We start from the raw sequence: 13,099 nt of genomic DNA, 5'->3' as shown, positions 1-13,099 counted from the left end.
TTTAAATATTTCATACCATTTATTATAAGAACTGATTATTTCTACTTTATGGATGTTGAAATCACTTAATCCAAGTTTAAAATGCTACTAAATGAGAAATCTGGGACTTAAATCCATTTTGTGTGGTTCTGGATCCATGCACCTAACCACTGAGCGTACCACTGTTCCACCATTATTAAAGGTAAATAAAGAAGGAAATTATAGAATCACTTTTGTGGGCAGTTACATCAATAAAGGTCTTCATGTCAACATACTATTTTCCTTATGTGGAAACTAAACTGTTTCTTATAGTCAAGCTTGAAACCTAGTCTGATATACAAACTTGGTCAGAATTTATCTTGGCCAAAGTGAATTCCTGGCAGTTAATAGCTGCAGTCTGACATGGAGCTGCACTTGCTTATCACTTATGAAAATGTAGTCAACATTGGGCTGCAGAGCTTCCAATCGACCATGCCAGAAAAAGATATTTGTTTTGCATCTGCTCATTTCCTTTGCCAAGTAGAAAAGCAATTATCTGTGCCAATACAAAACACAACAGCTGCTTGGACACAATACACATAAGAAGAAATGATTATTTTAATCAGAAACCAGAAATCAAAATTATATCAAACTTACCATACTGAATACATAATAGGAAGGGATTATCACCTCTGTGAAATTTCCAGTAATTTCTATTCTTTAGAAGAAAATCATAAATCGAAAAGGCTTAAATCAATTAACAGCTGTGGATAAATGGTATATAGCTTCTTCCTACCGTGGGCAAATGGACTTTTAAGGCTCCTGGTAACTTTTCTTAAATACAAGAATTCTTCCAAAATTGCAAAAGTGTGTAGAGAAAATTTTATATAAGGTATGATTTTAATGGATAAAGAAAATATTGAGCTTTCACAAATATGCAGGATTCAGTTATGCTAAAAATCTCAGAATTTCTGCTTTGTCATTCTCACAGGTATCTTGGAGAGATAATGGTTTAGGGATACCTGGGTGGCTCAGTGGTTAAGCCTCTGCCTTCAGCTCAGGGCGTGGTCCCAGAGTCCCAAGATCGAGTACCCACATCGGGCTCCTCTTGAGGAGCCTGCTTCTCCCTCTGCCTATGTCTCTGCCTCTCTCTGTGTGTCTCTAGTGAATAAATAAATAAAATCTTTAAAAATATATATCAAAGGTTTGAGTTTTTTCATCTTCACTTAAATAATATGTTCCATCCAGCTTTATGGTCAGACTTCTATCTAGTACATAGGAATCTAAAACAAAGATGAGCATGCCACTTTTGTTGTTGCCCTTCATATGTGGGAGTCAAAATCCCTTGGCATCTCTCCCAAATTCCCCCATGACAGGGCTCCTGCCAACCTTCTCAGCCTCATCTCCCACTACTCAACTCCTGAGCTGCTTGTTGTTGTGTACACACACACACGCACACACACACGCACGCACGCACGCACAAGCGCACACACTCTGCAAGTACATGCCACTGTGTTCTCCATGCTGTACCTTCGGCCTGGGAAGCTGTCCTGTCTTTCATCAGTTCACTGTCTCATCCATAAAGACAGCATGAGCCAGATTCCCCCAGCAGACAAGCTATATGCTCTCCTGTGTGTATTTCCCATCATTCAATGCGCAGATATCTAATTGCGCTTACCACCACAGGTGACATAACCTTTTTACCTGTATGACCTCTCCACTGGGATATACGCAAGCTGACGCTGGGCCAATCAGTCCCCTTTAGGGGAATATGGAGTGAGGACACAGTCATTCCAGTCCACCTCTTGGGCAGAATTGAACTGAGAGGCTGTATGAAGCTAGAATTGAGGCAGCCCTGCGCTCATCAATTAAGAAAACTCAGTCTATAAAAAGAGGGGAAAAGGAAAACAACATGGATTTTTTAAAAAGCAAGAGACCATGAAGCCCCAGAAGATTTGGACTTTGCCAGTTTTTGTGCCCAATGCCCAGACTCCATACCCAGGCTGGGGTGCTATTAGATTCCAGTGTATCCTTCTAATTAATACCCCAATTTGCTTAAGGTTAAGCAAGTTTTCAAAAGCTTTTGTTCTTTATAAGCAAATGATCCCTAAGACATTTTCACACTCAGTGTTTAATAAATGTTTATTAATGAAATGAGTCAACAAACTGCCTCTGAATAGTTAGCAGCAGGAGCCAGCTTCCAAATACACAGCACTGATTACAACCAGGATGACTGAAGGCAAAACATGTATAAGGTAAAATGTAATTTTTTTAATGTTGACAGTTTACATCAAGACATTTAACTTAAGTTCTAAGACCTTAGGCAGTCAAGAATTCAAGATGGAAAAGGAAACAAGAAAATAACAAAATGTACATTAGCAAAATTTCCTCCACCATCCACTTCGTTACTTCTGAGAGTCCCTCATTATGGTCATTTCTCAGCGTCCTCTCCTTTCAGGGTCAACCTCCAACTCCCGCACAACTTTCAACCATGCACAAGCCCACGGGAGACACAAAGAGGAAAAGTGACAGCACAGCTTCCTGGGTGTCTGGCCAAAACAGACCTTAGAGAGAATATCAAATGGCTGGAAACCACTCCATCCCACCTCCCCTGTGTCACATCATAGCTAGGTAAAACCAAAACCCATGTGAAGTCACTGGCCCAAGGACCCCAGCAAATCGCAATCAGAATGAACCCAGTTTTCCCACCAACCAGGCCATGGCTCCTTACACTACCCTCTGCTGCCTTTCATTTCTTTACACCCAAGCCCACCCTGGGTAACTCTTCCCTTTCAAACAAAAACAAAAAACAACCTATCAGCAACCCTACATTGTTCAAATTTTTCACAAACAGCAATAAGGCACAATGATGACAGTGTTCAAGACATCATGACCTCTTAGCCAACAACTAATATCATACCTGGATTTTCTGCTTCAAAATATATAATTAAGATTAGCACCCAATCTTAATTTATCTAAAAGGTTTACCTAATTCTTTGTGGCCATAAATTATACCATATAAAGAAGAGGATTGAGGATAAATGCTCAGCTTTTCAGTGACTTTGCATAAAACCCAAACTGCAGTTTTATAATGAAATAGACAACTTACTTATTTTTAAAAATTTTTAAAGATTTTTTTAATGCAATCTCCACACCCTATGTGGGACTTGGACCCATAACCCTGAGGTCAAGAGTTGCAGGCATCACTGGCACCCCTAGACAACTTTTTTTCAATCAAAAAACAATCTGTACCATAACTGCAGTACAGATTGTAATTCCTTTCACAAAGTCACATTCCTTTCATACTCACAAAGAAAAATTACTTAAGGAGCCAAATGCAAAGTAAAAAAAAACAATCTATGAAAAAGATTTAACTGTCAGGAACTAAGAGCTCTGCCACTCAAAAGATGAAATGTATTGTTTATTCATTAGGGGCTGAGGGCATCTCTTGCTCTTAACATGAGACAAACATTCTTCCTCCCCTCCATCCAACTCTGACTGGTTGTTTGGATTTGGTTTGGTTTATTTTTTTTCCAAATTATGATATATTAAATGCCTTCATTCCCTAAAAATCTATACTTATGTTCCCTTTAAACACTTTACCAATACTTTTAGAGGTTAAATCGTTACAAGCAAATCTTTAATGCCAGGCTCCTCATGGAGACTGCCGCTTTGGGTGATTTCAAAATCAATACGTATTTTCTACACTATATATAAAGTAATAAATATCATGGTTTGAATAAGATGAATGGCATTAAAAATTCATAAATTTACAACATGAAACACATCTTCCTATATGGTTATCTGATCATCTACCTAAAAAACTGATAAGTTAAATCTTTATTATTTTATTTGCAACCTAATGATTTGTTTACTAAAGTGATATTTTATTCCACAGTAATTCTAAATACATAAAAACTATGAATTTTTAAAAGTTGACTGTTGGTCTCATAAACAAAGAATAGCTCTACATGCATCTTTGAGACAATTCATAATTAGCATGGTATTCATCAGTTAAGAGGGTTAACACAAAAATTCTATTATCCTGCTAAACTTCAGTGAACTTTCCATCATGGGTACAAGAATGTTTTTCTTGTATAATCATTTCCCTTTAAAATGTTGTAAACTTGGGACGCCTGGGTGGCTCAGTGGTTGAATGTTTGTCTTTGGCTCAGGGTGTGATCCTGGGGTCCTGGGATCAAGTCTCACACTGGGGTCCCTGCAGGAAGCCTGCTTCTCCCTCTGCCTGTGTCTCTGCCTCTCTGTGTCTCTCATGAATAAATAAATAAGATCTTTTTTAAAATGTTGTAAACTTGTGAAAAAAGAGAAAATATCTATCACAAACACATACAATCAAGACTATACCACTTTCTTTCATAAATAAAGCAAAGAAATGGTGAATGTGCTAAAAAAAATTCTAAACAATAATTTTCCACATTGGCTTTGGCATAAAATAAGCATGAGGGGGAAGAGGAGCTAAATCCTAGCACTACCGTTATGAAAAGCAATTTTAATCTCTTTCCATATATTAGCTCAATTTGTTCCTCACAATAACCTCATGGTATCAGTATTACTACTGCCCGCACACAAGGAAATGAATGACACAGAGAGCTGAAGTAATTTGCCAAAGATCACATACATGGGAAGCAATGGAACAGAATTAGAACCCAGGAACTCGGGGATGAGCCCATGGTCCTTGTACAGTCTCCCGCATAGGTTTTTATAAGAATTAAAACTGTAAGCTGCCCATAAAACCTGTAATATGATCTCTGGCAGTTGGTTAAGTACACACATGGGACATGGTAACTCTAATGTTGACATTGATGAAAAGCACAATCATGATGCTTGCTTCTGAAATCATCTGGATTTCCACAAATCATTTGGATTTCCACAAAAGGTACCTCTCCAAACTCTTCTTGAATTAAAAAAAAAGTGTGTTTAGTGATGCCTGGGTGGCTCAGCGGTTAGGCATCTGTCTTCAGCTCAGGTCATGATCCTGGAGACCTGGGATTGAGTCCCACACCAGGCTCCTTGCAGGGAGCCTGCTTCTCCCTTTGCCTATGTGTCTGCCTCTCTCCCTGTCTCTCATGAGTAAATAAATAAATAATTTTTTTTTAAAAAATGTGTTTCTTAACCCTGTATATCTTTAAGATTCTGTTACATCCAGTCTACAAAACATATTACCAGATCAAAATGTGTGGCAGACGATTTTCAGAATGACAAACTGAAAATCCCACCAAATTATCTGAAGCCACCGTGAATGGATTGCCAGGCGTCCGCACAAGGTTCTCATGAAAGAGTTATTTATATAGATCCTGAGTGTTTACGATGTTAAGATGAGCTGATACTGCTATTATAATCACTTGATAACCTCTCAGCAGGCGAACACTTAAAAAGATAAAGAGAAAAAAAAATATTAAGCTGGATGTCAGTAGCATTAATGAAAAGAGCAAAGAAATCAGCAGTCAACTCCCTACACATCTTAAGAGCCCTTGCTGTGCTCTGAAAAAGAAGGGAGAGCTGTTTGGTGGCCTGGAGGCCACCCAGCCTCTTAAGTACATGGGACAGAGGTGGAGGGCTCCGTACAGGGACCCATTAGGGGATGGAAAAGCATGGGACCTGAGACTCTTCTAAGAAGAGCCTATTGTGGCAGTGACAAAACTGCATGCCAACCAGAAATGCCTATATTCTGATAGTTTTCTCTTTCAACATATGTCCTTGTGCATCCAGTTGGAAAGCAGATGCCTAAGCTTGATTGCTCTACACTGAGAAAGGAAAGAACTTATCATCTACTGACTGAAATTCACAGGGGATCGAAGATTGCCAAGAATCAGTACCCAATCAAGATTAAACAGAATGAACCAGGGGCTGTCAGCAGTTAGAAACTCTACCAACTGCTATCCATAAATTAAAAGGAATTTTGCCTCCTTAGCATGTGATTTATTTGGAAGAAGCTTTTAGTGCTAAGTTCTGAATGAATCCAAGGAACACTTTATTGAAATGATCCATTTTAGTGCTGAGCTCAGTTCAAGAACCAAAGCTGATTACTATAAGCTTTCCCACAAACTCATCAAGATAATTCCCGCCTCACCACATACTCTAGGTCTGGTTCAAAAGCAATAATATCACTCTCAGCTAATGGTTAGAAAACAATATGAGGAAAAACAATTCTCTTCTAATTCTCTATCCACACAAGAGAATACTTTTTTGGTAAGTTCCATATTTTTGAAAAGCTACTCTGAAAGAATTTCAAAGCCCAGCTTGGGTAAATCAACTCTATTAATGAACAGTAAAGGCACATGAATGATAGTATCATGATAAACACAGTTCCTAATTAAGAAATCCGATAACACAGACTCAAAAATAATTTGTTAATTAAAATTTTTTAAAAGAAATTTCCTGGGCAGCCCGGGTGGCTCAGCGGTTTAGCACCGCCTTCAGCCCAGGGCCTGATCTTGGAGACCTGGGATCGAGTCCCATGTCGGGCTCCCTGCATGGAGCCTGTTTCTCCCTCTACCTGTGTCTCTCTCTCTGTCTCTGTGTCTCTCTCTATGTCTTTCATAAATAAATAAATAAAATCTTAAAAAAAAAAAAAAAGAAATTTCCCACCATTTCCATCATTCCTCTAGCAAAGCATTACCACTGGTTCACTCTTCCCAGTAAAATATTTCTTTCTCCACAGGAAGACAAATGCCTACGGTGATCACTCACCTCCTTTCTCCAGTGCCTTCACTTTCACTAAGCAGATCTGCAGTTGAGTGACATCAGAAGGTACCACGAGGCCGTAGCAAAAGCTACCATCAGTTCGCTTTGTTAAAACGAAATTGACAAACTATGAAAAAACTCAGGGTGTGTGGGACAAAAGTCAGAAAATGTACCCTTTAGAGATTGTGCCCATGTGATAGGTTGATAGTGCTCACAGTTATACAGTTGTTAATAATAAATAATTCTAACAATAATTATGCTAGCTGGTTTGATTAGTGTCTTTATAAAATATAGCCTAAGATTTATTGTATTCTTGGATTCTCCTATCATGAGCCTGCCTCGCCTAAATAAGTCATAGTGATGTGGATACAGCCATCCAGGAACAACTAAAGACCAAAGAACTTAGACCACTGAGGAAGAGAGAAAATTCTCTAGCAAAATGTGTCCCAGTTCATCTTTAAACAAAGAAAAGTGAGAAAAAATGATAGGTAGCAACTGAATTTGCAGTCTCTTTATAATAAAATCATAGGGCAGCCCCAGTGGCGCAGCGGTTTAGTGCCGCCTGCAGCCCAGGGTATGATCCTGGGGACCCGGGATCGAGTCCCACATCAGGCTCCTTGCATGGAGCCTGCTTCTCCCTCTGCCTGTGTCTCTGCCTCTCTCTCTCTCTCCTCTCTCTCTCTGTGTGTCTCTCATGAATAAATAAATAAAATCTTTAAAATAAATAAATAAAAATCTTTAAAAAATTTTTAAAAATAAAATAAAATCATAGTTAACATCTACTTCCATGAGGTGATCTGCATTCTTAACAAAGATTCATCACTGAGGTTCACACTTGCATTAAGAGATTTTAAAAGTAGGGGAGGGGATTTATTATTATGAACCCACGAACTTCACCTGCAACTGCTGGATGATTTTCTGTGTAGACCTACTAGTTAACTCCGGACCTCTTTCATTTGGTCATTTAACTTTTTTTTTCTTAAGATTTTATTTTTAAGTTAATCTTATACCCAGTGCGGGGCTCAAACTTACAGAACCAAGATCAAGAGTCACATGTTCTAGACTAAGCCAGCCAAGCACCCCTGGGTCATTTCATTTTGGAAAGCAGCAGCTGAATGAGATTGAAAATGGCTTATTTGAAACCAGTCAAAAGAAGAAGTGTGTAAAATTGGAGGTGAGAGGGAAACAAAAGAGAAATCTGTTATTAGTAATACAGACTTTCAACGTATTTTTTTTTCTGTCACTTGCAAATCACACCTGGCTAGCTCACAAAGTTTCTCTCAAAGCTAATATGAGACTATTAATGATCTGAAACACACTTGCCCTACTCACAGGATCAAATGTGTGGATGAAAGTTCAAAATCTCACCTTAGGAGTTTAATCTGCACAGTATTTCTTATTTTGGGAAAAAGAGTGCAATGCCAGGTCTACAGAAATAAAGCATTAAAATGACACTTAAAAGATCAGTTACCCATTCCCATCAGTGAAGGTCAAAATATTTAAATGCCTCCCTAAGTCCCCTGAATTTAATTACCTCACAAATTCACTTTAGTGCCAAACCGTTCTCTAGTCCTAAACCTGTCTTAGTTTCTTGATTTGCATGCCTTTGTGCAAGGTATTTACAAGAAAAACTTTAAAGGCCTACTAAAGTAAAACTCTAACCACTGTCTTGCCCACAAAGGTAGAAAATGAGCTCATTTTAAGTAAAAACACCATGATCAGCATCCAGTCAAGCTCCATGAGGGCTGGGCTTAGTTTGCTTCACTGCCATAATCTTCCCACCAAAACTGATGCCTGGCACATAGTAGATGCTCAGTAAATACTATTGAATGAATGATCCCTGACAGATCCAGGTGAAAAAAGAGGAAATGAGCAAGAATTTATGGAGCCAAAAACTTCTCTTCAATGCCTATTGTGATCACTGTCACTTAAATATGAAATCAATCAAGTATGTATATGAAAGTGACTAAGCGGTTATATATAAACATCAGTAGGACTTACTGAAGATAAGATTTCACGTAGAATTCACTGATCTTTTCAATGTGAAAAAGAAAGCGTGTCTATGTGTGAATGAATTTAATATTAATGAAGGAGATAAGAGAAGGAACGTTTACATACAAAACATTCCTCATTTCACATGGAATAATTCAGTAAAACATAGTATCAATTGAAATTTTATCTGATTCCAGAGTGTGTACCCTAAGTCTGAGGGGTATTTTTATACTTTCTACCCATAAGTTAATCACTGAACCACGAAGAAAAACCAGCATCTGAAAAAATGTAGGATTTTTTTTGTGGGTTCAGATTTTTCCCTGAGCACAGTAACTTCTGAAAACATTTTTAAAAGATTTCATCTATTTATTGAAAGAGAGAACAAACAGCAAGGAGGGGCAGACAGGGGGAGAGAGAGACGGAGAGAGAGACAGAGAGAGAGAAGCAGGCTCCCCGCTGAGCAGGGAGCCAGACTCAGGGCTCAATCCCAGGATTCTGAGATTGTGACCTGCAAGGAAGGCAGATGCTCAACTGACTGAGCCACCCAGATGTCCCTTCTGAAAATGTTGGAAGTAATAGTGTTCAGCACAATGTTTTTGTCAGCCTAATGCCATCTGTGCAATACAAATGCATACTAGCAAATGGGCTCAAAGTTCAATCAAAAAACAAACCAAAAAAAAAAAAAAATCCCATGCAAACTCCTCATCCCCTGCCTGCATACTGTACGTTCACCATTTTCATGGTGCATCCTGGTTTCCAGAAACCCACAGGGGATTGAGAATAGTTACAATATTAAACTACTAATAATGATGAGGCTGGCTGCCATGTGCTGAATGGCTACCTGAGTACCAGGCACCTGTTTATATGCTTCTTATCTGTGCTATTGCTCTTAGTCCTGACAACCAATCTGAGAGTAAAGTGTAATTACTACTGCTTTCCCCATCTGGAGATGAGGAAACATAGGCTCAGGGAGATCATATCTTGTCCAAGATCAAGTAAGCAAAGGAGCCATGATTTAAACACCTGAGATCTTAAGAACTAGAACAGCATCACCTTTTTGAACTTGTATTTGCTTTACCTGACCACCTTCTGACAGAAGGTTCGTGCATAGTTTTTTTTTTAATATTTTTAAAAGATTTATTTATTTATTCATGATAGAGAGAGAGAGAGAGAGAGAGAGAGGCAGAGACATAGGCAGAGGGAGAAGCAGGCTCCATGCCCGGAGCCCAAAGTAGGACTCGATCCCGGGACTCCAGGATCGCACCCTGGGCCAAAGGCAGGCGCCAAACCGCTGAGCCACCCAGGGATCCCCGTCGTGCATAGTTTTCAAAAATAATTTTAATTCTAACCAAATGTATACTAAAAACATAATACCTTTCTTTTCAAAAGAGAGAAAATATATGACAAGTTTCCAAAGTAAAGAAAATGGTCCTTCTTGCCCACAAGCATGGTAACTTAGTAAAACTCTAGTGCAGTTCCAGTTGTGCTGTATACTGCTCTTCAGACACCACTGTTTCTAAAATAAATACTCTGGTGCTCAGAGTTCAAAAAAGAAAAAAAAGTGACCTACAAGAGAATATCATCTGATTTCATGTATTAGCACCAAACCCTATATCAAAGCAAGTCAAAAAGTGCTTCAGGTACAGTCCAAGAATGACTGCAAGAATCTTTTCCCAAGAGTGCAACAGAGCGGTGAGCTCCACATAAAATGATACAGGTGTCCTGCCTCCTCCCCAAAGCTAAGTCCTCACATGGGACCCTGGATTTGAGATCATGGCCAATGGACAAAGCACAGGCTGAAGGGACAACAGCTTGAGTTCCATCCCCAACCTTAACGCTTACTGTGTAAATATGGACAAAGTTTTTTAACCTCTAAGATCTCTCATTTCCTCCTGGCAATGGGAACTCTAATAGCCATCCTAAATGGCTACTATGATGGTTGCAGGGATAATAGGGGGAAGTGTTAACCAAACTCTTGGTGCGTAGTAGATGGATAATGGATACACAATTTCCTTCCTTTTTCTGAAGGGCCTTCTTCACTAGTGTGCTGGAACTAACTCACGCTGGCCTGTAGAAGAGGACTATTAAATTTTTAGGAATTCTGCAGGCCAGTTATTAAATACAGCCATTACTGAAAAATTCAACTTTAAATTTTAAAAATCATCTTAAAAACAAAGGTGATAGACACTCAAAGCTCATCACTTCCTAATTAGGTTACTTCAATTTTACTATTATTTAAGCTCTTGAGATTATGTCTGTTGTCTATGAGGCAGTGGAAATACTGTGCAATGGTGAGCTCCAGCTTATTTCCCCCAACTCCACGGTCACGGTCAGTGGAATCACATTTGTAGCCTGAAATGTGCCACGGTAGGCGTGCTTATGGGAAACTGGCAAACTCTACAAGTCAGGATTTCCTTTCTTTGAAGAGCCAGGTATTAAACATTCACCAGCATCCCTCTGGTATTCATAATTCATCCCAACCCTTTCTGCTGCCGTGTCTTTCATCTCTCCTATCTACAATGTAGCTACATACACACACGTCCATCAAATTTAAAATAAGAATGAAAACAAAAACCTAACACACCTCCAGATAATACCCTTTTCCACCATTCCTCCATTTTTTAAGATTTATTTATTGAGAGAGAGCAAGAGTGTACAGGGGGACGGGCAGAGGGAGCGAGAATCCTGAAGCAGAACCTTGCCTCCCCCAGAGCATGGAGCATCAGTGCAGGCCGATCTCTAGGCACTGAGATCATGACCTGAGCTGAAACCAAGAGTCAGATGCTTAATCGACTAAGCCACTCAGGTGCCCCTCCACTATTCCTTCATTGCCAAATATACTGAAAATAGTCTTTCTGTGCTTAATTCCAATATTTTCTTACCATCAATTCATTAATTTACTCATTTCACAAATATTTGAGCAACTAGATTAGCCAGACACTCTGAAATTATGGGGGATATGAAGGTGAATGAAGCCCAACATGCTTGCTCCTTCATGAGAGTCACATGTTCAAGCCACTATGAAAGTCTCCAATGTTCTATTAATTCCTCTTTTTCCTCCTTCTTCGTCTTTCTTTTTAAAATTTACATTTCCCTAAGTGCTCTGTCTTCTTTTCCTTCACAGCCCTCCATAAAAAAAGTCATGATTTCCTCAACGATAGGACTGTTGATCTCTCTTTTTCCTTTGGCAGGAATTTCATACATTTCTGTGATTTCACCCTCCCTCAACTCTCAGAAAACCTATTTCTCCCCTAGTCCACCCATTTCAGTAACTAGCACCCCCATCCATCCAACTGTTGAAACCAGAAACCCCCAAATCCTTATTTCCTGCCTTTCCCTTATACCCCCTCTTCACAGTAGCTTGAACATGTGACTCTCATGAAGAAGCGACCATATTGGGCTTCATTCACATTCATATCCCACATACTTTCATAGTGTCTGGCTAATCCAGTTCCTCAAACATTTGTGAAATGAGTAAATTAATGAATTGATGGCAAGCACCATCAAGTCCTCTGGGACCTATATCCAAAAGATGTCCCAAATGCAACACAGCACTTCATCTCAGTCCCTGTCATCCTTGGCCAACACTTTTCTTTTTCATTCAATCTGTATAAAAATCTCCAAACCCTCCTCCCTGCTTTATTCTTGTGCCCGCACATCAAGCACAACAAAGAAGCCAGCACACATTTTAAAAAAGAAATGTAATCATTTCTCTCCACACTTAAACAAACAAAAAACTGCTACAGTCTTCCCTCTCCAGCCAGAATAAAATCCAAACTTGATTTCATGGCCAACAGGCCCCTTCTGTATCTGGGCCTGGCCATTCCCTGACCTCACCCCTTCCAACTCCCACTTGCTCATTACCCCAAGTCTGGATCCCTCTGCCCAGATGTTGGCAGGTCATTCCCAAGGATTCAGGAGGCCTTTCCTGACCAACCAACTCAAACTTGTCCAGGCCAAGCCAATCCATCACTCTCCACCACACTGTTCATTCCTTGATGGTTACTTAGTGTCTGTCTTCCTCTACTGGAAAAGAAGCTACACAAGAGGAAGGACCTCGTTCTCCTTATTTACTATAACATCCCTAGGGTCTAGAACAGTGCCTGGCACTTGACAGATGGTCAAGAGGTATTTGTTGATGAATGAATCAATGAATGGCACAAGATCCAAAAAACAGGCAAAGGCGGAAATAATTGGAAACTAAGACCCTGAAATGAGTTTTCTGGGACCACACAGAGGAATAAGAACAGCAGTCTGAAGTGGTTAAGTGCTAATAGGATGAATCTAATTTCCATCTTTATTAAATTCTGACTCGCCCATGGTTTGAGCTATTTTAGAGGCAACCTAATTTAGTGAGGACCCGTTCTGATAAATCTATGTTAATATTCATGAGTAGGCCAAAATATTTTTAAAAAGAAAGAAAACTACATGCTTTAGAAAAGAT

At 39.3% G+C, this 13,099-nt stretch overlaps 1 protein-coding gene across 3 annotated transcripts in view; it reads right to left on the bottom strand.

Moving 5' to 3' along the window:
• The window catches only part of TMTC1 (transmembrane O-mannosyltransferase targeting cadherins 1), a 267,311-nt gene that overhangs the window by 214,091 nt on the left and 40,121 nt on the right, over positions 1 to 13,099 (bottom strand). The gene's annotated exons all lie outside the window — the stretch shown is intronic.

This window comes from Vulpes vulpes, chromosome 8, assembly GCF_048418805.1.
Source record: "Vulpes vulpes isolate BD-2025 chromosome 8, VulVul3, whole genome shotgun sequence".
In the NCBI taxonomy this organism is placed as follows: domain Eukaryota; kingdom Metazoa; phylum Chordata; class Mammalia; order Carnivora; family Canidae; genus Vulpes; species Vulpes vulpes.
Note: the sequence above shows the minus strand (reverse complement) of the source record. Positions and strands in the feature narration are given on the sequence as shown.